This window comes from Archocentrus centrarchus, unplaced genomic scaffold (assembly GCF_007364275.1).
Source record: "Archocentrus centrarchus isolate MPI-CPG fArcCen1 unplaced genomic scaffold, fArcCen1 scaffold_30_ctg1, whole genome shotgun sequence".
Classification (NCBI taxonomy): Eukaryota; Metazoa; Chordata; class Actinopteri; order Cichliformes; family Cichlidae; genus Archocentrus; species Archocentrus centrarchus.
The window spans coordinates 1,086,950-1,113,060 of record NW_022060259.1 but is presented as its reverse complement, the minus strand read 5'-3'; the positions used below and the strand labels follow the sequence as shown (position 1 = coordinate 1,113,060).

General features: G+C 39.5%; 1 protein-coding gene across 2 annotated transcripts in view; it reads left to right on the top strand.

The window, feature by feature from the left end:
• The first annotated feature begins 8,217 nt into the window (after positions 1-8,217).
• tln1 (talin 1) overlaps positions 8,218-26,111 on the top strand; it is a 66,003-nt gene continuing 48,109 nt past the window's right edge. The window contains exons 1-2 of one of the 2 annotated variants that reach the window (XM_030723943.1): positions 8,218-8,567; positions 23,266-23,335. The gene's annotated coding sequence lies outside the window, so the exon portion shown is untranslated. Of the gene's footprint in view, positions 8,568-23,261; positions 23,336-26,111 lie in introns of both variants that reach the window. The other variant, XM_030723944.1, reaches the window with a different exon arrangement.

Sequence of the window (26,111 nt, the reverse complement as noted above, 5' to 3'; positions counted from 1 at the left end):
TCTCCTCAGACAGTGGAAACCAGTTTTCCCCTTGTAAATTGGACACATGGGGCTAAAGATAGAATTAATAATTAAAACATCAGATTACGGTCCAGTCTATATTATAGCATATTGTCTTATTAATAGCTCAGATTCTACATAAATTATGTCAGTTTTACTGAGATGCTGTATTTGCTCAGGTAAATAAGGTCTGGGCAACATAAAGTTCAAATTTACAAATCTTATGGTAATAGAAACCAAATTACGAGTTGGAATGCAAACAATAATATGAGGTAACAGAGTAAAATTATGCAATATTCCTGTAAACATGACTTAACACGCATCTAGCAACTCATACGTTTCTTTATCTGTGTTAGTGTTTTGTTTAGATCATACAGTATATTTAAATCCTCACCGTAGCCATTTCAGGAAGCTGTTTCTAAAGATTGTGTCTGTGTGGAAGCTGCTCTGAAGTTAATCAGATTACCCTCAGCCAATCAGGCTCAGTCAGTCACTAGCTTATACCTTATAGCCTACGTAGTGACAATATCCAGTTTGTTAAAGATCCTGTGCCAATATTATTTCAGGGAGAGTGACATCTTAGACATCAGTTGCATTAAATATATTTTGATTAATATGTAAGTTAAAGTATAGAGTGTAGAAAATTTGCCTGCACTTTTATTTTGCTTGGACCACATCACTATACCTGATGCAGTTACATATATTTTTGGATTCAGTACAGTCAGACCTTTCAGACAAACCCGGTTGGTGTTTTTGAGCCAATCTGAGCAAAAATTGTTAAAGTATATGAGTGCATTCATCACAGATCCTCATATTTAAAATTTCCACCTATTGTACTTTTGCTTTTATAGTGTTGTATTTCTTTATTACATCAAGGTAGTCCCACTTGTCTGTTTTTTTCCCCAAAACATTCAGACATTCGCTCTAAGCTTGTCCATGTACACTGTTGAAAAAGATTAAAGGAACACATCAGATCTCAGTGGGAAAAAAAATTGGACTGGGTAATGTGTTAGAAATGAAAGGATCCACTGTGTTTGATGGAAGTGAAAATTATCAACCTACAGAGGGCTGAATTCAAAAACATGATGCGGCAGACTAGTTCATTTTGCTGGGATCTCCTCCCAGATTTGGACCATGGCATCACTGAGGTCCTAGACAGTCTGAGGTCCAACCGGGTGGTGTCCAATGGACCGAAACATAATGTCCCAGAGGTGTTGTATTCGATCTAGGTCAGGCGAGTCAGGGGTATCAGTTACTTCATCCTCCATAAACTAGTGCAGGGTCTGACAGTGGGTCAAGCCTCCCCAGACCATCACTGACCCACCACCAAACCGGTTATGCTGAACAATGTTACAGGCAGCATAATGTTCTCCACAGCTTCTCCGTACTCTTTCACATCTGTCACAGGGCTCAGGGCGAACCTGCCAATTCTGGTATTCTATGGCAAATGCCAGTCAGGCTCCATGGTGCCAGGCAGTGACCACAGGGCCCACTAGAGGGCATCAGGGTCTCAGGCCACCCACATGAAGTCTGTTTCTGATTGTTTGGTCAGAGACAGTCACACCAGTGGCTGCTGGAGGTCATTTTTTAGGACTCTGGCAGTGCTCACCTGGTTCCTCCTTGCACAAAGGAGCAGATACTGGTCCTGCTGATGGATTAAGGACCTTCTACGGCCCTGTCCAGCTCTCCCAGAGTAACTGGGTCTCCTGGAATCTCTTCCATGCTCTTGAGACTGCTGAGACACAGCAAACCTTGTGGCAATGGCACGTATTGTTGTGCCATCCTGGAGGAGTTGGACTACCTGTGCAACCTCTGTAGGGTCCAGATATGGCCTCATGCTACCAGCAGTGACACTGACCCTAGCCCAATGCAAAACTAGTTAAAAAACAGTCAGAAAAGCAGAGGAAGGAAAAAATGTCACCTGTAAAACATTCCTGTTTGGGGGGTTGTCTCATTGTTGCCCCTCTGGTGCACCTGTTGTTCATTTCAGATTGATTAACAACCCCCTCTGCTACTACCAGATCAATAACCTAGAAGTTCAACTGACTTGATGCTGTACTCTGATTAAAAGGTGTTCTTTTAATTTTTTTAGCAGTATATTATTGTCCAAACAGTTCACCATGATGATTGTTGGAACAGCTCCAGCTCTAAGACCTCGTTATTTCCTCTGTAGCTGCTCTAGGATTGCAGGCCTCGTTCCGGGCAGTAGAACTGTCAGCTGGTGAAGATTCTTCGAGCGTAATGAAAAGACACTACTATACATACTTGTAAAAGTGCAAATGATGACCTCATTCCTCATGCTGTTTTACTTAATGGAACTGAGCCGTCATCATCTGCACTTGTTTCGGTGCTATTTTATCTTCAGCCCATCAGTGAAAAATGTTAAATCAAGTGCATATAATGATAATAAATTAAGGTACAAGAAAGTAATAAATTATTAAGTAACCAAGCATTTGACCTCACTTTTTTCATTTGTATTTTAATGATACAGAGTTGATACAGAGTTGATCAGCACTCTGTCCCTATACTGTCATGTTACACTGAGAAGGTGCAGCAGTGTTATAAACAGATCTCACAACAAATGTTGGGGAAAGAAAAAACATAGAAGTTCACCGTAATTCAAATTTTGTCATTCATAGACCAAAGCATTGTATGTGTCACGTGTACCTCTAGTAAAGCTAAAAAAAAAAAATCTCTTGATTTATAATGTTTGTTGTTCAAAGTCACATTAGAATTAAACTTGTTTTGTTTTGACAGAAGAATGATGATGACGAGGTAATATTAGTGTTAGTGGTGTTACAACTTAAGTTGTGATGGCATTAATCAATGACCCTTTACCATTCAATAGGTGAAGTGAATGTGCATATGTGGACTGCATATTAACTCTGTTGCAAAATGTAACCTCAAAATCAAATTTCTAAAATAAAGGCAGTGTCACTACTTTTTTTGTGTTTTCTGCTGTCCATCTGGTAATGCTTTTCAATTCAATTCAGTTTTATTTATATAGCACCAAATCACAACAATTAGAGAAGGCACTCAGATGACCCCTCATGAGCAAGCACTTGGCAACAGTGGGCAGGAAGAACTCGCTTTTTACAGGAAGAAACCTACAGCAGAACCAGGATCAGGGAGGGGCACGGAGACAGGACAAAAGACATGCTGTGGAAGAGAGCCAGAGATTAATAACAACTAATGATTAAATGCAGAGTGGGGTATAAACACAGCAAGAGGTGAGTGAAGAAAAAACACTCATGAGAAACATCACATATGCTAGGAACCACAAGTAAGCCAGTCTGAGAGCGAAGTGCTCTATTGGTGATACAGTGAGGTCTTTAAGATAAGATGGAGCCTGATTATTCTTGAATATAAGAAGAGGCATTTTAAATTCAATTCTGGATTTAACAGGAAGCCAATGAAGAGAAGCCAATTCCATTGTTGCTTCTGATCACCATAGTTTGCATTCTGTTGTTCCAGGTTTCTTTGGGAGTGCAATGAATATTGACCTTTTCATGTCTTCAGGTGTCACCGCTGTGTGGCAGGCAGCAATGGGACCCCAATGAAAGACTCTATAAGCAGGACAGAACTCAAAACAGCTTTTATTTCTGGAGTTTTCCAACAAGTAACACACGAAAAGGTAACAAACACAAAATTGGCTGGTCAGGGCATCAGCCAGAAATAACAAAAACGTTCTGCAGGGAATCCACACAACTCGAGGGAGCTGTTCATCTGCTTACTTTATCCTTCAAGATTTCGAGACCCACATCATCATATTCCACTTCAAAGTACTCTGTGGACTTAATCTTCTCCGTGATCAATAAGATCAGAGCTCATAATGATAATCAGAGATGATCTATTATGTTTATTTTATATACTAATGATTGTCGCAGCCAGTCTCCTCAGCACCACATTTTAAAATTCACTGATGACTGTTATTCTGTCCCTCCTCAGCAGAGATGACCCTGATCACAGGGATTACAGGGATTTTACTGGCTGGTGTGAGTCCTCCTTTTTAAAGATAAGTGTTTCTAAAACAAAGGAGATGGTTATTGATTTTAGAAAAAAACAGTAATAACCACAGTTAAAAACTGTGGTTATTTCTGACAAAGATGTCACAAAGAATGTCATGAACCATTACAAATACCTGGAAACGATCACTGACAACAGGCTGACTTTTGAAGCCCATTTAAATTCACTTTGTAAAAAGGCTCATGCATATTTATCAGAATCTCTGTGGTTTTAATGTGGACGCTACTTTTATGAGAATGTTTTACTCTTGTTTTATTGAGTCCTTAATTACTTTCAACTTCATCTGCTGCTTTGGACTTTTAACGTGTAAGAACAGGAGCAAGCTATTGGGAGTTGTAAAGTTGTGCGGAAAAATTGCCAGCACAACCGTAAGCAACTACTCTGACTTGCACAAGGTGAGGTCACTGGAAAAGGCCAGACTGATCCTGGCAGACTCACGACGCCCACTGCACCCTGAGTTTAGGTGACTTCCTTCCAGATGCAGATGTCTGCTGCCAAGATGTAGGACGAACAGGCTGAGAGACTCATTTGTCCCTGCAGCGATTAGGTATTTAAATGATTTGTTGTGATTACAGACCGGGTTAAACTCAAAAATCTCAGCTTCATTGCTGGAAGGCACAGAGCAAAACAATGCTGGACGGGGCCAGCAGAACAGACTACTAAACTCTTGAAACAAAGAACACGGACAGGAAAGCACACAGCAGGGGGACACCAATGATGACGTCATGACAAAGGACATGGGAAAACTGAAACAATATATACACCTGTAACGAGACAATGGGAAACACGGGAAGTAAATCTAAACACAGTGGACACAGAACACGACACTAGGAAAATAAAACCGGAAGAGAGGACAGGTAAACAGAAACACAACGTGACACAACACTGGGAGAAAAAACTAAACACCGAACACACGAGACAGAGGCACAGAGGGGTGCAGGGACGACCACAAGGGCAAAGGGAAACAGGAACTCTACACATAACCATAATGATAGTTCAAAAAATAACAGAACCTCAGGGAAACAAAAACACAAGACGCTGGGCAAAAGACCTGAGACCATGACACTTTCATTTCTTGATTCCTGTTCTCTTGCCTTCCTTCGCCAACTTTTGCATTAAAATCATCCAGAATGAGAGATACTCTCTTGTGACTTGCACTATTTCCAGGATTTTTCATTGTTCTTGTAGAACATTTCAATGTCTTCATTGTTGCTGTTGCTCATGAGCACATAAATCTGTATGATCTGTATCAAAAGGTTTTGCATTCAGTTTGACCACGATTACCTGATTCAGTATTGTCCAGTATCCTTTCATGGTGTCTCCATGTTTCTTGTCTGGGATGATTCCAGCGCCCCTCTCATGGTGTTTCCCTCTGCAGTACACGATACAGCCTCTGTTAACTTTTCATTGACCAACATTTGTCCATCTAACTTCTGCCAGACCCAGGATGTTCATATTCAATCTCTCCATTGTGCCACTTTACTGCATGGTTTGAATTGCTTCTTGTTGGTTCATGTTTACAAAAAACAGTGACAGTCATTAATACATCATCACAACAGAGAAATCAGAGCAAATCCAGGGGAGGAACATTTCTTATCTTTGAATTCATAAATCATTTTAATGTAATGATCAGTTTCCTTTTTAAATATTATCAATAAAGGTTTATTATGACTAAATTTGGCTTTGTGGATGTGTTACTTTTGTAAGACAATTAAAAGATTAATTAGGGGCGCCTGTGTGGCTCAGTGGAAGAGCTGGCGACCATGTATGCCATGAGGCAAAGTGCAGGCAGCACAGGCTCAAGTCCCGACCTGCTGCTCTTTGCTGCGCGTCTCTCCCCCAGCTCTCCTCCTGTCACTCTCTACTGTCAACAAAGCTGCTGTGGCCAAAAAAAAAGTAGTTCTGTGTTTAGGAAAGCTAGTGATGCCAAAATTTTCAATAAATTCAGTGTAGTTTAATAATATTCCATTATCATTGAATAGCTGGGTAACTAAAATTACAGTGTTATGAAGCCAGTTTTTGTAAAATAAACATTTATATATAGGAAAGACCTATGTGGGGAAAGTTAGGTTTAAACATTAGAGACCAAGCTAAGGGCATTTGCTCATGAAACTTGGACAAGGTTAAGGGAAGCCTCTCTATGCTGTAGTTACAAAGGAGAAGAAATCCAAGACCCCACCCACCTTAGAAAACTCAAGTTCCAGATAGATACGGGGTTGTATATAAATTGCTTTATCTGGTTTATTTTGAAAGTATTGCATGAGTCATAAACTCAACAAAATTTAGACTACTGGATTCATAAGTGTTAATAATGACAGATTTTCTCACATAGTGTGCCTTTTTTTTATATAAATGAAACTAAATAGTAGCTGATGAATAGCGTTACATAGTTGCTTGTTAATAAACAGAGGGATGGCTGCATAAGTAATCCAAGCCCGTCCTTCTGCTTTCATCAGGAGACATCTCTCTGCAGCCAGTCGTTAAGGTTTTTCTTTGTCTTATTGATCATCAAGGCAGTTATTTTAACCTTGGGTTTCTCACAATGGTAATCCTGAGATAAGTCACTTCTTTCTTGGCTGGAACGTTACAGATATACAACATTTGCTCAGATTTAGACAAAATCCAGATGCAGCTGAGAATGATTCAGCTGTTTTAATAACAGTGGGAACCTGGCTGGCATTTTTTAAAAATAAGGCAGTATCATCTGTAAGTTGACTAATTATAATTTCTCTATCTACAATGGACATTCCTTTGGGTGGTTGTAGCTCAGTAGGTAGAGCAGGTCACCTACTGATTGGAAGGTCAGTGGTTCAATTCCTGGCTACTGCAGGCTGCGTGCCAATGTATCCTTGGGCAAGATACTTAACCCCAAGTTGCTCTCCGACCGTTCCGTCGGAGTATGAATGTGAGTGAATGTTAGACGATTGAAGCACTTAGCTTAATTAATTAATCATGGAAGTGCTTGTATGAATGCGTGTGCATGGGGTAAATGTGAACGTGTTGTGTAAGCGCTTTGAGTGCTCATATCTGAGTAGAAAAGCGCTATATAAGAACTAGTCCATTTACCATTTTAAAATGCTATTTTCAATATGGGAGGAGAGTAGTTGTGTACAGAATAAGTATGGGGAGGCAGGACAGTCCTGCCGGATACCACGACTCAGCTTGAATGTTGCAGGGGTTCCACTGATGACATCACCCTGCCAGTTTCAACTTTGTGAACACGATAACTAGAGAACAGTGTGACCTAGGATGTTCAAGTTCACATCATAGATGCATCCACTAAAACTCTTGGAGAAGTTCGAGTCTTAGTGACCTTGACCCCATTGCAAAGGTCAGAGGTCAAATATCTGAAAGTCTTGTGAATGCGACAACAAAGCACATTAAATAAAGTAAAAAAAAAAAAAAAGACTCACTGTAACTTTAAGAATGCTTTGTGTTCTTTTATGTTCAATTATTTTGGATTGATGTAAGAAATATGTTTGATATGTGACGTGAGATTTAGGTTAATTTAGAAAACAAACGACTGAAAACAGATTTCCTTACTTTTTATATTAAGTTTATGAGAAGTTTTATATCATTGCTGATAGTGTGAAAGTGAGTCACTGTTTCAAGAATGAAACTTCACAAACACAAAGAATAGCAATTCAGAAAGTCATCACAATTAATAAGCTTAAATTTAAATTGAATTTCTGCACTCAGAAGACGGAGAAGAAAGGTAGAGGCCTCTACCTTTCTTCTTCTTCTTAAGAATTCATTTTCTTACTTTGTTATTTAGATATTAGCTTTTAATTATTATTACTATTAACAATATAGTTTTTAAAAGAGTGCTATAGAACAGAAAGACGGACTTCCGGTTCCGCCACCATAAGCGATGACAGCCGGATGCGAGCCATGTTCAGCCCAAAGAAAAAGTTGAAAAACTTTGATAGAGCCGGGGGCACTTGACCGTTATGTTGCCCGAGCGTTTCACCTAATGGAGGCTCAGTTCCTGTATACACTGTCTTTTCAATAGGATGGGGTATATGACTGCTGATAGTGACACTTGTGACCCACCCACCAAACCTGGGGAAGTTCAAACGCAGCTGCCACGGTTCGGCACAGTTTGAAGGAAACATTGTATCAACCCGGAAACCATATCAGAGCGCAGCACACAGGTCTGAACGCGCTCGCGCCCCCTCCTCCAGCACAGTAAAGTCATTCTGAGACAAATGAAGTTAGTTTAGTATTTAAAGAAGTCAGATAGAATTTGGAAACCAGATTAAAGGGTAAGATAACACGTTAAATGCAGCTGCTTGCAAAACTGCTCTGCTGCAGAGCAATACCCGAACCCAACACCGCCCCTCTGTACGTCGACGCGCTGAGCCAGGGTGGAGTTTTTCGCGAACCACTGCTGAGGGACAGGGAGAGGAACAGAAAAGTCGTCTTCTGGCCTTTCCCGTTGTAGAAAACTATTTCTTATCGGGATATAATTTAAGGACCATTAAAGCACCTCTGTTGTTCTGTTTGAGTGGCCGTCGACGGGAGTGGATTAACGCGCCCAGGTCAGACTCAATGTTTCTAACTTTGAAAAGTTTCTAGTTTTTCTTTTCTTTTCTTTCTTTTTTTTTTGCAAGAAGTCCCTGACGTCACCAGAGTCCGACATGGAGAGACAAATTAGTAAACGTATGCAGAGTTGGGCCTTCTAATGCAGAGATCGCACAAACTGCCGCATATATGATAACACAACGGTTAGTTCACACAAATGGGAGACAAATCTGAAGTAACAAGCGCCACAAAGACTGACCACCTCTTATACACACGCACACACACGCATCTGAATGTACAGTGAGCCGTGTAGCTGCCTTATAATGCCTCCCTACAGTAGGCGGCATTTTGATAAGATGTGTGTGTGTGAGTTGTCTGAGTATTATGAAATGCTCTGTCAGTGTTTCACTGTTAAAGTTTAAAGAAATGATCACATGAACTTGAGCTGCTCCTCTGAGCGGAGAATTTCAGTTCATAAGAGTCATTTTGTAGGCCGCTCGGAGCTGTCCTGGGCGTGTTAGCTGCTGTTAGAACAAGAAAAAAATATGTAGCCTCTGGGTGTAAATTCTTACACCAGTGTGATGTGTTGTGCAACACAATGAAAAAATTTGGATGCAGACATGTTTACTGACAATAGGCAATAAAGCAAAAACTCAAAGAGGCAGGCTTTCCCAAAAATAGAACAAAAACTGTCAGATTGCTTATTACATTGATTGATACAGTTAAGCATATCAGTAAAAATCTGTCCATACTTTAAATGTGCTGTTGTAACTGGGGGGGAGGGGCAGACTTTTTACTGTACACAAACTGCTGCAAAAAGTAAAGTGCAACTAAACAGAAACTGAATCATTGTGTTTCTTTGCACTTGGTGTTTTTACTTTCCTGAGTGTGTGTGTGTGTGTGTTTGTTTGTTTCTCTGGTTGTTTTTAAACTCATAAGATTCTTTGTCAACTGATCTAGTCTTACAATTTTACTTTGCAGTCCATCTTTCCATACTTTCAACATCTTTGCTGCCCTTTGGGCTGGCAAACTACACCGGTGCATTGGGATAAACATACACTATATTGCCAAAAGTATTCGCTCCTCTGTCTTCACATGCACATGAACCTGAGTGACCTCCCATTCTTGATTCATAGGATTTAATGTGATGTCGGCCCACCCTTTGCAGCTATAACAGCTTCAACTCTTCTGGGAAGGCTTTCCACAGGTTTAGGAGTGTTTATGGGAATTTTTGACCATTCTTCCAGAAGCACATCTGTGAGATCAGACACTGATGTTAGAAGAGGAGGCCTGGCTCACAGTCTCCAGGTCAGGACTCTGTCCAACCAGTCAAGTTCTTCCACACCAAACTGGCTCATCTATGTCTTTATGGACCTGCTTTGTGCACTGGTGCTCAGTCATGTTGGAGCAGGAAGGGGCCATCCCCAAACTGTTCCTACAATGAATTAAGAGTTCCTTTCGCTGGAACTAAGGGCCCTTGCTTAACTCCCGAGAAACAACCCCACACCATAATCCGCCCTCCACTAAACTTTAAACTTGGCACAATGCAGTCACACAAGTACCGTTCTCCAAATCCAGACTCATTTATCGGATTATCAGATGGAGAAGCGTGATTCAACCCTCCAGAGAACACGTCTCCACTGCTCTAGAGTCGAGTGGCAGCGTGCTTTACACCACTGCATCTGATGCTTTGCATTGCTCATGGTGATGTAAGGCTTGGATGTAGCTGCTCATCCATGGAAAACCATTCCATGCAGCTCTCGACACACTGTTCTTGAGCTAATCAGAAGTTTGGAGGTCTGTAGCGATTGACTCTGCAGAAAGTTGGTGACCTCTGTTTCCTATGCACCTCAGCATCCACTGACCCACTCTGTGATTATACGTGGCCTACCACTTCATGGCTGAGCTGCTGTCGTTCCCAATCGCTTCCACTTTGTTATAATCCCACTAACAGCTGACTGTGGAAAAGTTAGCAGTGAGGAAATTTCATGACCGGACTTGTTGCACAGGTATCATCCTATCACGGTACCGCGCTGGAGTTCACTGAGCTCCTGAGAGCGACCCGTTCTTTCACTGATGTTTGTAGAAGCAGTCTGCATGCCTAGGTGGTTGGTTTATACACCTGTGGAAGTGACTGAAGCACTGAATTCAATGATTTAAATGTGGGAGTTAATAATTTTGGCAATATAGTAGTGTGTGTGTACGTGTGTATGTATGTATGTATGTATGTATGTGTGTGTGTGGTGTATATATATATATATATATTATATATATACTGTATATATATATATATACTGTATATATATATATATACTGTATATATATATATATACTGTATATATATATACTGTATATATATATATATTATATAACTGTATATAGTATATAAACATCGTATATAGTATACTATACTGTAATTATATTATATATATACTGTATATATATATATATACTGGTATATATATCACTGTATGTATATTATATATATATATATAATATTAATATATATATATAATTATATATATATATAATATATATATATATATAATATATATATATTTATATATTCTAATATATATATCTGTGTATATATATATATATATATAACTGTGTATATCTATACTGTGTATATATATATATATATATACTGTATATATATACTGTATATATATAAAAGAATTCCCTTCTTTTATGGTGATTTTCTGTGTGTAAAAACTGTTGATGGGGATAGTAGAAGTGTAGTTGAAGCTTACACCTAAGGTTCAGAGGCTTAGGATAGGGCAACTCAACCTTTGGGCTACTGCATGTAATACACTAGTGAAGCACTGTTATCTGAGCTGTAAAGAAATTAAGAAATGAAAGGGCTCCAGTATCCAAAATTCAGGCCATACAGTTTTCAGGCCCATTTTGATAGTTGTCATAGTTGACTCTCACACCAGTTAAGGAAACCTGCTTCCATTCCACTGTGCTGCAGTGTTGGAGTGTAGTGTTTTAACTCAACCATATTTGGTCAAGACAACATGTGCAGCCACTAGTCCACAAGAAATCATTTGCTTTAGACATGAGCCAATTCCCATGGCTGTGTGAGATGCCTGGGGAGTTCAGTCAGACCAGTGAGGAGATGCAAGAAGAAAATACAGCGCTGACTTAATTTAATGTGCCATGTTAAAATCTGATTTTTTTTTGAAGAAAACTTTTTCTTAAATGCAAAAATAAATAAATGATCACAAATCCATTAATGTAAAATAAAATCAGGTGTACATGTAACCTAAACTTAGGTTTAAAATAAAATAGTCTTTATCTTCTTGGAAGGCTTTCTTACATTAAGAGGAGGTGAAAAGAGTTCTGACAGTCTCCCAGTTTGGATTCAGGACACAGACACCCTCTCTATTTCTATGATTAGGTTTAAAACTTCCCTTTATGATCAAGCTTATAGTTAGGGCTGGATCAGGTGACCCTGAACTATCCCTTAGTTATGCTGCTATAGGCCTAGGCTGCTGGATTTTCCTTTTCATTCACCTCTTTTTACTCCGTTTATACTTCACTGTGCATGTAATCATTAGTTATTATTAATCTCTGTCTCTCTCCCCTCACCTCCAACTGGTGGTTGATGACGGCCCCTCCCTGAGCCTGGTTCTGCTGGAGGTTTCTTCCTGTTAAAAGGGAGTTTTTCCTTCCCACTGTTGCCAAATGCTGCTCATAGGGGGTCATTTTGATTGCTGGGCCTTCTCTGTATTATTGTAGGTTCTTTACCTTACGACATAAAGCGTTTTGAGGTGACTGTTTATTACGATTTGGCGCTATATAAATAAAATAAAATTGAATTGGATGAGGTAGATTTGGTGTGTTCATGTGTTTTTGTGCCTGTTTAAGTGTGCTAGTGAATGAGTGAGTATGGGTGAGTAAGTAAGCCTTTAAATGAGGATGTAGTGGCTCCAGTGAAGAAAAGTGAGCATATCAGCATTCTCAGAGCTGAGGCTCACCTTCTGCTTTAATGCAACACTTCCAAAAACAGATGTTATGATAGTGTAATTAATGTTAATAATAACTCAGTATCCAGCCTAACAACACATGATCAGTCAGTCATGGTTTTACACTATTGACCCTTATATATTTTTACTGGCCTGTGAAAACAAAGCATTTATTTTTAGTTTTAATAATTTAATTCATGTTATAATTTATTTATATTTATATTAATTTAAATCTGCAACATAATTTTAATAAAGCCTTGAAATAAATATCATCCGGTACACCTCTCACCTCTGCTTGCTTCAGATTTTGCTTCTACAGAAAAGGGGACAGCAGCCATCAGCTTCCAGCAAGCTGCCTAATTTAAACATCATGTCACAGTTCATAGTTCATCTGCATTTATTTTAACTTCTGTATCATTACAGTAGATTTTTCACTGTGTTAAACAAATGGCGGTGTATGGGGGCAGGTACAGAGTTTGCTTTTCTTCATGTTGGGGCTTGTTGATCAGGTGGTTTGATGAAGGACTCCCGCCAGCTTTTTTTCCAGTAAAGGGTTTTCTGGCTATTCAGGAACAAGCGCTGCTGTTTTGGACGCTCCGCCTGAGCTCGCCGTATCAGCAACAGCTCTGTCTCTTTGCTCTTCTCCGTTTGTGTGGACAGACTCCACGTTAAACTATAACGCCATCGTCACTGCGGCTGTTGTGTTAACGTTGTCGTACTTTTGATTCACATGGGTGCTCCTAAATATATTTCTATTACAGGTCTATATATTTGTATACTAATGGCAGTAAGTTAAGGGGGGAAGTTAACAATTAAAAATTAGGTATCAGCATATGCTGGGAATTTAATTCAATCCCAGGTCATGCTTGTTTTATCCTAGAGTGTGTGTGTGTGCGTGTGTGTGTGTGTGTGTGTGGGTGTGTGTATGTGTGTGGGGGGGTGTGGGGGTGTTCTACCTGCAGAGTGTTAGCAGATGGAGGCAGTGTCAAAAACTTGGATGCAGCACAAACTGGATTTTGGAGAACCCCTCTCCGCACACTGAACGGAAACCTGTTTGTGGGACCATAAATTATGCTTCACTCTGTTCACTCAATCAGACTGCTCGTTTTGCAGGTTGCTTCTCTACCTGCATGTTTAATCCACCCACATGTCTCCAGAATTATTGTTGTAGTGGCATACACAATCTCAGTGGTTTGTACAATGTTTGTAGTGGGGATACTGAGAGGAGCTGTGTTAATGTCTGCAAGCATCTTTTCTGAGGGGACTTTGTCAGTGAGCTGGGAGAGTCACCTTCTTGGTTGTGTGGCTGTTTTGAGTCTGACCATAATCTTTATCCTCAGCTCAGGGAATGTCTCTGTCATTGTTGTTGTCGGGTATTTTTTCTGTTCTTCTACCAGGTGTTTCTTGGTCAGTGCGGTTGTTGATCTGTTTGTTTGTAGTTTGTGTGTAGCATGTAACCTAGCTATAGCTATTTTGCTATTGCCTTTGAATAATATCTTTGCCACTGTAACAGGAATTTCTTGGAGAGATAAAATATATCTTATCTGAATCTTAAAGATACAATATAACTATTAGCTATGACATGGACATATGTGTGCACTAAGTCATGGATTAAAAAAAACAATAATAGAGGAATTTGTGTGCAACAATTGAGGAAAATATCACCTGAAACCAGATGGTAGTTGAGCTGGTGATGATGGAAAAATCCAATCATCCAGGAGAAAAGAATTAAGGTGGAACAACAGGTTGTTAGTTAAGAGGTTTACTTGAATGCCAGGAAGATGTGGGTTGTATTATTGGGTTGGGCAGTGAAAAGGTTGTACAGTAATTTTTGCATATTAGGAAGGGATTGTTTTTCATTGTTTTTAGGTCTTGATTGAAGGCAGGCAGGAGTCTAGCAGGCCAGTAACTAGCTGACTTAAAAGTTGCTGCTGACCAGATGCTAGCAGGCTAGAGATTTGCTAAAGGGGAGGCTGGCTAAGCAACTGGGGTTTTGGTTGGTGGCTGGCTGGATCGGGCAGAAGGAAGGTAGACCTTAGGCTGGGAGACAGGTGGAGGCTGGACGTGAGTTATTAAGAAAAACCAGCCTGGTAAAAAGACACCTTGGTGAGCTACTGTCAGTGCAGTCTTTCTAAGCTTCCAACTAAGAGCCCTCTCACATTCACCATGAAGACAGATTAGGGTTTATGAAAAATCATAAAACTCCTCAACAAAAAAAGTACATCCTGGTCTCATACTGGCCAGATTGTACTGTAAAACTCAGGGAAGAGGACCAAACGCAGGACACACATGGGCAGAGTAAAATCCAAATCAATAATCAGAAACAGGCTGTGGTCATACATGTAAAGGCAAACAGTGGGGCAAACAATCTGGGAGGGTGCATGCAAAAGGCAGTCTAATTCCTAAAGGACACATAAGGATCACAGGGAAAATAACAAAAACATGAGGAATGCTGGGAAGCTTAACTAAGCAAAGATGACAGCTGGGGAGTGCAAAGTGTATGTAGTAAGACCAGTGACTAATTGGAAACAGGTGTGCCACAAAAAGGGTGGCGAAAGAGAACAAAGGCTGGAAGTATAAGACAAACAGAAATTTCAAAATAAAACAGGAAGTGACTAAATGTACCATGGGTGAGATCAATCAGGATAAGAAATACAGTTATCAGGGATGGAAAACTAAGACAGGAAGACAGGAATAAGACTGTGTAAGCAGTCTAAGATTTAAACATAAAACAGAAAATCAATTAACCTGAACACTTGATAAGGAAGAAATGCCATAAACAAAGTCCCTAGATCTGTCCAAAAGGATTATACATACAAAGAAATATAACAAAACACAAACACAAGTAATCTACAATTAGTTTTCATAAGTGAAATTGTATTAATTTCTAATATTTGTTTTATTCTTTATTTCATTTCTAAGTTCTTCATAGTTTTCTGAGCTGTTTTTATTTGTTTAAAATTGCTAACAGTAACATTAGGCTAGGCTAAGATACGCACTGCGTACACCTGTCAGCGGTCATGAAGTGCATCTTTAACGAGGTCAACACCTGGATCAGCTTCTGGTGCTTTTGCAGTATAAATGAAAGTGACTTCATTCGACTATTCAGGTCAAAGTTTAGATTTTACGTAATTTCAAACTGGATGTTTTAAAGCACACAACTCATTTGAACTATATAGTTGCAGCTGGATTTTGTTCACTAAGGTTGTCCAAGATTTTTGATGAGATTGTATCTTTTCTTTACCACAGAATATCTCAGTTTTTACATTCCTCTGCTCTGCAGGGATCGTCTGCTTTTAGTTCTTTAGCTGGCTGCCAGTGACATAAGGCTGAGTGAAGCCTCTGTCCTTGCTGTGGATAAATTCTTTAGGTACAGTTTAGAAAACTGCAACAAACTTACAAAAAAAATATTATTTATGCAGGGCAATAAAATAACACGATAGTATATACACAGAAATCAGACATGAAATCATAACCTGATTCAAACTTTAAATTTAGCTGCAATTTGTTTCATAATTCATCATAAATATCTGATTAGTTTTTTCCATAATATTCCATAAGTGTTCCATAAGTGTCTTATGCAATAATACTATAGTGTTGCAGCAGTAAGGAAAACTATAGCGCTAAGAATGGTGTCCATAAAATGTTGTGTATGGTAAATGAAATGTGCTAAACAGTCCTATATTAATAGGAACAGGGTGCAGTGAAGAGAGTCAAAAACATCAAGTCATAGTCCAAGCTTAGTCATCCAGGTTTGTAGAAGAGACTCTGTGGAGAGTGGGGACAACGTGGTATTCCAAAGCCAGGCTGCTGGGGGAAGAGATTTCTTACAGTCCTGTAACTGATGCTGCAGAAACTTTTCCCAGATCAGAGATGGATGAAAATTCCACGTGAGGGCTGGAATGAGTCACCACATTGTATCCTTGTACAGTATGGATCTCATATTGTACAGGGAGTTGAACAGTCAAGATTTTATCAATAGGTTCTGGAATGGGCCCATAAAAATAAAAAAAAATCTCGGGATTTGATCTTCTCCTGCACCTTTTCACTGCTTTCATGTGGCTGCTATTTTTAAAATAAATCCCCAGAAATAAATCATGTCTGTCGAACCTTACAATGGGATTGGGTCTTCTTTGCTTAAGCGTTTTCTTCTTCTTCTTCTGCTTTTGCTGCTACTTCTGCTTTTTTTTTTCCATTTCTGTTTTTGTCTTCTTTTGCTTTTTTTGCTGCTTCTGCAGAAAATTTCGAGTAGTCCTTTTTAATTCACGATCTCTGTTTGAGAGGATGCTGATTTACCAGCGGAGCAACCCAACTGGTCCTTCATCCCTTTCCTCCCTTGAGATGCTCTGCCAGGCCTTTACTGCAGTTGCTGTTTGTTTGTTGGTCTTTCTGCATTCAGTTTTTGGGCCATTTCAACTGAAATCATGGTGTGCTTTCTGCTTGGCCCTCTCAGATTTGCCTAACCACATTATGGTCCAAACTTTGGATTTATATAATGATTGCTGTGAGATTTCAGCTTCAAATTTCAAAAACTGAACAGTACCTGCTTCCACCGACAGCTGATGTAGTGTTCTTCTATATATATATATATATGTATATATATATATCACCTTTTTCTTCAGAACTGGGTAGGCTCTTGTAGATACTTCCTTTGAAAGTCTGATCTGGCCTTCCTGTTTCTGAGTGCAGACAGTGTTTTGTGCCCTGTGCCTCTGTATTTACATTCATGAAGGCATTTCTTGATTTCAGACTCTGGAAATCATACATTTACCTCTTCAAGAGTGTTCTTGACTTGGTTAGATGTTGTGAAGGAGGTTTTTCTCACTCATCATCCACTTTCTGTGGTCTTTCATGCCTTTGTGGTGTTGCTGAGCTGGCCATTACATCGCTTGTTTTTAAGTCTGTACCAAAATATTTGACTACTCTTAATGCTTTTGCTGTCTCTCTGATTACCTGATTAATTTTGTTTTTCAGCCTACTGGTTGGCTTCTTCATGTTGGATCTCATATTGAACGTTGTAGTGAGCAGCTACCCACTGCAAGTTGGAAACTTAGACTCAACTTCAGATTTGAACTCTGCCAAGGAGGTTATGTTTTTGGCAGCGTTTGTGAGTGTGGATAGCTCTTAAAGTTCTGAATGATAAAACTTTGTCATGTTAACAATCCATTAAAATTTGCCTTAGCTCCACCAAGGTCGCCATGGTCAGTTTCACTATTTATTGTTTGAAAATTAACAAATAGACTGGGTCTTATATAGTGTTTTTCTACTGTACTTCATACAACTATGCTTAAAATTCTGCTGCCTTTGTTTGTGTTGGCAACATTGGAAATGATGCTGGGATAAAGGGATTCTAAATATCACATTTAAGTTTGCATCCAAATATTATGTCACATTTGACCTCTGACCTCACTTTTATATTTCACATCTGCCGTTCTTTCAAGTTGACCCCAGAATACTTTATATATTTAGAGAAAGTATTGTTACGAGAAGGAGAATGAATCTGTCATGTAACGGGGGTGTGTGCAGGACACTTGACTCCTGGAGTAACTCAAAAAAACTCAACTTTATTGCTGGAAACCACAAGGAAAACCCACGGTGAACGACTATGACGAGGACGCAACACTAAGCAGGGGAAAACACAGGACTTAAATACAGGAGGGCTGATGAGGGAACAAGACACATCAGGGAAACACAGATGAACAGCACAAGGAGACACAGGCGAAAACTAAATGTAACTTAAAATGCTGGGTCAAAGGACCCAGGATCATGACAGAATCCACATGATTCCCTTAAATACTGCCCAGAGAGGGAGCTGCCTCAGCGGAAGTTTGTGCTGTCTGAGTGCTTCTTCTTTTAAATATATTTTTATTTGGAAACAAACTGATAAGCATACGCATGGGCACTTAGATAGTAGTTGTGGTATTTTTGCTGTTCATCTTCTCTTTTGTTCTCAACAGAGCACACTCATAGTGAGAGTGTGACTCTCCCTGAAACATGGACCACAGTTAGGGTCAAAGCAGACAATAATTTAATTATTTTTCAAGTCACTCATAATTTTGTAATTGTGCAGCCTTGAACTTGCTCGTTTAGCTTTCCTACACCAGTGCCATTTTCCCTCAGACGAGTGAAATCTGATCTGTACAGTTCAAAACAGAAATAATTAGCCTCATTTCCTTTTTCCCCCTTTTTTTCCTTTTTACAAATTCCATTATAGGTTTCCTGTTTACTCCAGGATATTCTTTCAGTGTGCTGAATGTTCACATGAAAAGAAAAAAAATCCAAGAAATACTAAAAAACAGACCCAAGAGACTTAGAGATTTTCTAGTTGTCATTAGTACTTTGATCTACGCTGGAGGGTAGACCGGAAATGCAAGATGCAAAAGTTCAAGTGGGGTTGCTGTGGTTACATTGCTCTTGTTGTAGAGACTGTGACAATGCCACTGAGTTATTCTGACAGTATCACATCAGGGTAAACACTGCTCCAGTTTATAATACTACTGTGAATCGAATGCAAATCAGCAGACGGAGAGTTCAGCTACCAAATGCAAGTTCAACAAATCGCACTACAGTTTGATACAAGTGCACCAGTTAGCTTAGCCCTACTAAGGGCCACTGTAAGTTTTAAGTTATTAAATTTGAGATTCCTGAAAGGGCAGAGAACTAAAACAGGTTGATTTATTTGTGTTGATCATGATAAAGGTTGTGCGGTGACTTTAAATGGGTTGCCTCCATTGTGCAGCACTGCAGCACAGACATGATCACAGGAAGTTTTACATCTATATTCCAAGCCACACTCAGTGAGTGCAATGAGTTACACTCTGCAGCTCTGTGAACTCATAGTGAACTATTCTTCACCACAACTGGATTTACTTTCAGTCTCCACACATATATATTTTTAGATAAAGGCAGACATAGATGTTTTAGCTTTTTCCCCATTGCCCACAGATCTCCTAAAGTTACACGACCAAAAGAAATGTACCAACTGACATCTGTAATTTCTGCTCTCAGACATAATTTCTTTTTTCCTCTTATGAAGGAAGACAGAAATATTGAAAGATTTTTTTCCCATGATTATTCTATTATAGAATTAATAATTAGAACAAATGAGATCTCTGGGAAACTACTCCTACTTAAACACCAAATCCTTCTTTACTGAACTCTGGTTTCTACTGTGTTGTAGTGCCTTGACCTTTCTGTAGTACTACAGTGTGAGCAGAGATAAATCATGTAAATTAGTAAACAGCTGTCAGAGGGTGAAAGTCGCAGCCACAGATGATATTATTCTATAAATAATTTGGACTTAAACCACAAAAGTTCCTGCAAATGTTTTACAATAAAAGCTTTAAGAAGCTTTATCTACAGGGCTTTTAATTTGAAATTGAAATTTTGAATTTGTATAAACAGTATATTGTGTTAACTTTAACAGACGTGAATGTCTCAGCAGAAATCAGACTTCAGACCAGACAGTGTTTTTCCAGTCTTCTGTTGTCCACCTTTGCCGAGTCCGTGTGAACTGTATCCTTAGTTTCCTGTTCTCAGCTGACAGGAGTGGTCTTCTGCTGTTGTACCCCATTAGCTTCACGGTTAGACGTGTTGTGCATTCAGAGTTGTTCTTCTGTATACCTGGGTTGCAATGAATTTCTCCTTTGGGTCATTCTCTGTAAACCTGGTTTGTGTGGGGAAGGTTCGATTAGATCAGCAGTTTCTGGAATACTCAGACTAGCTCATCAGGCGTCAACACTAATGCTCAGTTTGAACTTAAGCAGGTTGTCTTGACCTAAGTGCACTGAGTTGCTGCCATGTGATTGACTGAATAGACAGTTGTGTTAAGGAGTTGAACATATGTACCTAATAAAGTGGCAGTCAGTTGTATTTATTTTGGTGTAATTAATAATGTTCCAGAAATATCATGTCTGCTTCCTCTTTTACTGCTTTTTGATGCTTCTGCTTCTTTTGCTCCTCCTCTTCTTCCAGTGAAACCTCCTGATGGACTTAAGCTTTCTGTTCTCTGTGCACCTGTGTGGGCTTTCTCCGGGTGCTTCGGTTTCCTCCCAGATTTTTATTCCTGCCTTTCACTCAACCTCATTTGGGATGGCCTTCAGTTCCCTTAAGTTGTTTTGCAATGATTTTTAATGGAAAGGTTGACAAAAACTATATACCCAGCTAAAATTCATGGAACTTGAATGCAAGGTAGTGCATGGGCAAAGGAAGATAAAAAGTTGGTGCATCGTGCAAATGTATTATGTAGTAAGAGATAAGCAAAAAAAGCCTGCACTTGTTCTCAGAAAGAATAATCTTTTGGCATGAGACATATGGAGACTTTAAGCAAAATATATATATATATATATATATATATAACATTTCAGCTTTTAACACTTGCATACAAAACAGGCTTAAAAAACACAGTGAGCTACATGTTTTGGGTATTGGCTGATGTTTGCAGCAGTTACTGTAGGCAGAACTATAGTGAAGACACACACAGTGTGCTTGTTGGCCCTGGAGAGCAGTTGTGAGTGAAATGTGTTATTCTGGCCTAAAAAGATAAGTTTTTGCAGTGTTCCTCTGGTTGTTAGTGGACAGTTTCTCCAGCACAGTAAAGTCTGGTAAGGCCTGTAGGACACTAGATAAAGGTTGTCATGTACAGTATCTGAATTCCATTGATAGACTGGACATTTGGGTGTAAGATGCCAGCTGGTTGCTGTCACTTTGTAGAGGAAGTCTGGTTTGACTAACTGGAAGTCAAGTCGGCCACATTTTTTTTTTTCTCTGGCCTAAAATACTTACTTAAGTGCTGACAACAAGGTTTGTGGATTTTTTTATTTTATTTTATGAATAACCAAGTCATATTTTCTGGAAATATATGTTAATTCAGAGTATTTCCCAGGGTATTTTGTTAAGCACTAAAAGGCACAACTGATTTGATCCTTTAAAATTCCAAACTGGTAATCCAGCTGTACATTATTTATATTTATTTGACTAAAATAAATGTTTTTTTAAATTGCTGATACTGCTTTACAGTGTTTCAGAGTACAGTAAGCTCTTTAGTGCACTATTCCTCATTTTTAGTAACTGCAGTAATTACTGTTGTGACCTTGTACTTCCTTTTTAAGTCAGGGTGTGGTGGAAGCATTTACAGTACAATTTCTAAAGTCTGTTGAATTTCAGTGTTTTGAAACAAGATTATCTGTCCGATTTCAACTTGGTACTAAATAAACAGGAAGAGTTGGATATTGAAGTAGCTTTTGCTGGTCTCTTGTTTCTAGATTTGTTAATACAAGAACTAATTTTACATGAACGTTTTGAAGAAGGAAACTTTGAAGCACCTAAGGACTCGGATGAGCTTTAGATTAGTCAACAAACTGCCCCTACACTCACTGCAGACAGGATTCAGTGCTCCCAGCTAAATCATAGCTGGGAGTGTGTGTATGTCTGAGATGCCCTTATATGGCATTGAATGTCTTTTAGAAACAGGAAATGACATGTAGACAACTGATTAGGAACTTAGAAGAATGCTGTCATTCCACAGCAGAGGAAGATCCTAGAAGACCCCCCCCCCCCCCCCCCCCCCCCAACACACACACACACACACACACACACACACACACACACACACAAAACTAAAATAGCTATTTACAGGATGGAAGAAATTGTTGTGCATCATGGGTAATCCTGACCACCCTCTGCATCACAGAATAGAGGAAATCTTTCATACCTCATATACTCATACTCTACAATGCAACACATCTGTTCCCTTATGCATGCACTCACACATCAATACACTTTATTGCTCTGTCCGCTACACTTTATATTTGCTTTCAGTTTCAGTGCATTTACTGCTGCTAATTACATTTATTTAAATTCTGCTTTTGCTTTGTTGCATTTTTATTATTACTTGTTTTTTTGTTTTTTTTTTATTTATATTTGTTTTACTGTATTTATTTTGAATTCAGATTTTTTTTTTTTTTACTTCATAAGGATATTTTTGGTCATACTGTATTCAATTTTATTATGCTACATACCATTCTACTTTAACGTATTTGTCATGTTTGTTGTGTTGAACTTAATTTTTAACTGATGTAACAAAGGATGTCCCACCTCTAGGGTAAATCTCATTTATCTTCTCTTATCTCACAAGCCTGCACTTTTTGGGGGTTTTTGGGGCTAACCCCTAACCCCAAAACTCACCAGTTAATTGGACTCTCTCACCACTTATACACTTAATTGTGACAAAGATTTAGCTAAAATGGATTAGGCTAAGTTTTTATTTGATAAAAATGAAAACGTCTGCCATTTCATCAACAAAAAAGTGAAAATTAAGAAATCAATCTATACAACAGTATCAAGCTCTCTGCTGTGATTCTTTCAGTAGGGCAGCAGTTTTTGCTTTGACTCTCAAACCTGACTGGATTGAAAGTGGACGTGATTGGATGTGATTTTAAAAAGGAACACACTCGTATACAAAGACCGACTGAACACTGTCTAAAGCCCGTATACATTTCATAGTCACAGTTGGCTTTTGGGATAGAATACATGAATGGTATATAATACAATGTGTCAAAAAGTGACCTGGGCAATGCTAACCTGCTACTTTAGTTGAAAAGTTATTCTTTTGGAAATGCAAGAATGCAAATTGCTGGGGAACTGTTTTTTGCAAGGTTGCGATGATGTAAGATCATATATCATGTCATTGAGAAAGTTGGATTAATAGAAAAATCTTGTAACCTGTTTCATTTTCTTCAGCTAGGTAGAAGACCCACAGAGCTGATCATCTGAGTGGGCAAGAAAGCTGTAAAAAAAAAATTGGTTCGAATCAGGTAAGCACTTTACTCATCTCCTTCCCTGTGATGTTAATTAGCAAAATAATAATTATAATCAGGATTTAATGGGAGATGAATCTTACCTTATTTCAAGTGAAAGCAACAATGAGAAACATATTACAAATTAGCCTTTTTAAATCCATCCATCCATCCATCCATCCATCCATCCATCCATCCATCCATCCTCAACTTATACAGTTCAGGAGCTGTTTTTAAAAGATTTTTTTAATTTAAGAGTGCATTTGAGGGCAAGTTTTTACAGTTAATTTTAATAGGATTCTCTCTCTCTCTCTCTCTCTCTCTCTCTCCCCCCCTCTCTCTCTCTCTCTCTCTCTCCCCCTCTCTCTTTCTCTGTCTCTCTCCCTCTCTCTCTCTCTCTCTCTCCCGTCTCAATGGGAGGAAAAATCCTTCTGGCTATCTACACTGATGTGGACTGGGTGTTAGGAATGGAAGGATTTCACATTGTTTGATGGAAATGAAAAGTAAACAAAACTATGTGAGAGGCTTGTTCATTTTGATAAAATTTCATTGTAGCAACTCAAAATGGTACTCAGTAGTTTGTATAGCTGCCACGTACTTGTATGCATGCCTGACAACATCGAGGCTCCTAATGAGACGGATGGATGGGGGGTCCTGGGGGATATTCGCCCAGATCTGGACCGGGGCATCACTGAGCTCCTGGACTGTCTGAGGTGCAACCTGGTGGTGTTGGAAAGACCAACGCATAATGTCCCAGAGGTGTTCTTTGGATTTAGGTCAGGGAAGCATGGGGGCCAGTCAGTGGTATCAGTTCCTTCATCCTCCAGGAACTGCCTGCATACTCTCACCACACAAAGCTGGGCATTGTCATACACCAGGAGGAACCCAGGATTCACTGCATAGTGACAGTGGGTCCAAGGATTTCATCCTGATAGCTGATGGCAGTCAGGGTGCCGTTGCCTAGCCTGTAGAGGTCTGTGTGTCCCTCCATTGATATGCCTTCCCAGACCATCACTGACCCACCACCAAACCGATCATCCCGAACGAAGTTACAGGCAGCATAACATTCTCCACGGCTTCTCCAGACCCTTTCATGTCTGTCACATGTGCTCAGGGTGAACCTGCTCTCATCTGTGAAAAGCACAGGGCACCATTGATGGAGCTGCCAATTTTGGTATTCAGTGTCAAATACCAGTCAGGTTCCATGATGCCAGGCAGTGAGCACAGGACCCACTAGAGAAGGCTGGGCCCTCAGGCCACCCTCATGAAGTCTATTTCTGATTGTTTGGTCAGAGCCAGTCATACCAGTGGCTGCTGGAGGTCATTTTGTAGCTCTGCAGTGCTTACCCTGTTCCTCCTTGCACAAAGGAACAGATACCAGTCCTGTTGAGGAACTCCTACGGCCCTGTCCAGCTCTCCTAGAGTAACTGCCTGTCTCCTGGAATCTCCTCCATGCTCTAAGCCTGTGCTGAGACACAGCAAACCTTCTGCCAATGGCACGTAATGATGTGCCATCCTGGAGGAGTTGGACTACCTGTGTAACCTCTCTATGGTCCAGATATGGCTACTGGTAGAATTCCCTCCCTACTACACAGAGAGCAAGAAAAAGCAGGAACTGCTCATGAAGCTGTGTTAGCAGAATGTGAGTTGGTCAATCACATGTTGTGAAAACTGAGATGTCATTTCAAAAAAGCTGAAAAAGAAAGTGCCCTACTCTGTATCTTTGACCTCTCAATGATATGCTTACTCACTCATCTGTCCCCTGGGATCTTGTATCCCAAAATCACAAGCAAGTCTCTCATAATGACAAATCCACAGAGAGCTGGCACCAACTGAGCTGTTCTTTTTTAAAAGCCACAACTTTACTGTTGCTACTGTCTAAGGTTTCTCGGACTAATGTGTAGCATTGCAGCGATGGACTCTGTGTACACTACCTGTGCTAACAGCTGCAGACAGATTAGCTGTTAGGGCAGATATCAGGAACTGGCAGATGGGCTTTCACAGTTAAACACTAACTTGCTGATTTCTTTTTTTTTTTTTAAATTTGCTCACAGCGTTGTATTTTCAAGCTGATGCATGTAAAAAGCTAGAAGCTGTTTCTCACTTTAACCTCAGCTCAACACACTGTGCTGAGAAATGAAAAAAAAAAAAGAATTTAGAAATCCCCTAAAGTAAAGATCAGCTTTTACTTCCTAGTAACTTTAAATTCCAGTTTCTTTAATGGAATGTCATGTAACAGAGTCCCAAAACTAAATATATTCAAGTATAAAGGAGTTTTTGCTCTTGGCTGTCAGCAGGGAGAAACGCCTCTGACACAGAGAATTTCCTGTTGTGTGCTACATGTGGGAGAAGACAACTTCTGACATTGTTTGTCGTGTACGCTTACAGCTGTAGCCAGATTAAGACTTTACACTGTTACAGCAAGAACACTGACAATTTTCCTTTGAGCAAGCACTTGTCTTAGCAACAGTTTGTAGGTAAAAACCCCTTTAACAACAAAAACGAAAGCAGAAGCTGTGTGCGTGTGCGTGTGTGTGTCCAGAAACAGTTTTCTGTTTATGTTTGTAATAACAGGAACTAGAATAGAGCAGGTTCGTGAGCCCTTTAACAGGGAAGCAAAGATAAAACAATCTTTTGTAAAGCTCTTGAATTATATTCACTGACTCAAAATGTTCAGTATTTTGTTTTGGTTTGTTTTTTCCAGGAGATTTTGCATGTCTGAGTTCATGTTGGGTCAGGACTGTGAATCAAATGTAATATTTTGCTGTAACAATGCAGTTGACGTGTCTTGACT